Below are 941 nucleotides of genomic sequence, written 5' to 3'. Positions count from 1 at the left end.
ATAGTAAGTGATATGTCCTACCCAAGACAGATGGTTCTATTTGTTTATTTCGAGACAGTCTTCCCATGCAGGCCAGGTATGGCTCAACCATTTCTCCTGTCTCAGCTTCCTTAATGATGCTCTTGCTGGTCAGTACCATACAGCCAAGATAAGGCTCTCAAATGATTAAATCTCAGCCAGTTACATTTACATTTCAGCCAATCACAGACTGCAAAACGTAACTGCCTTTGATCAGTCAGGTTGTTCCTGTTTCTCCTCCTCCCCCACCTTCTTCTATTTTTTTTCCTTAGAAACACTAGTAATTTTAAAAAACACCCTCAGTAACCTGGCATCCCACAGGTTTTTAACAGTAAAGATTGTTACTTGTGCAAATTAGAATATAATACCAGCTACATGGGGACAACCTTGCCAATAAGCAAGAATAAGGTCATGTCTTTACACATATTATTACTTTGGCTATGAATGTCACCTGCACCTGTGGTGATTGCGGCTGAACCACCTTTGGAATAGTGTGAGTTTCTACAGCTTCTTTTCTTGGTCAAATATACTATGTTGGATTGAACTGGTTTCAGTTTTTCTTTTAAGAATAGTAATGTCTCAATTGTGGCCTTAATTTGCATTTCCCCAGTGACTAATGCTACAAAGCTGATTTCATGTGCTGATACACATGGTAATGTGGATCTTGTTTGTCAAAGTCTTCACATCTTTTGTCCTCTTGAAAAATTGGGAATTGGATTACTTTCATTTAGTTAAGCTTTGTTTTTCACACACACACACACACACACACACACACACACACACACACACACACACACACACACACACTCTACAAGAAAACTATCTACTAAAGTCCCATCTGTGAAACTTCCCTTGAGGGGCTTCCCAAGAAGTAAGCACCACTGGCAGGCCCCTGCATTCTGCCTACAAAGCCAGATTGTGGT

At 40.3% G+C, this 941-nt stretch overlaps 1 pseudogene; it reads right to left on the bottom strand.

The window, feature by feature from the left end:
- Nucleotides 1-354: 354 nt before the first annotated feature.
- Nucleotides 355-443, bottom strand: LOC116897502 (annotated as a pseudogene).
- Nucleotides 444-941: the final 498 nt, after the last annotated feature.

This window comes from Rattus rattus, chromosome 3 (genome assembly GCF_011064425.1).
Source record: "Rattus rattus isolate New Zealand chromosome 3, Rrattus_CSIRO_v1, whole genome shotgun sequence".
In the NCBI taxonomy this organism is placed as follows: Eukaryota; Metazoa; Chordata; class Mammalia; order Rodentia; family Muridae; genus Rattus; species Rattus rattus.
Note: the sequence above shows the minus strand (reverse complement) of the source record. Positions and strands in the feature narration are given on the sequence as shown.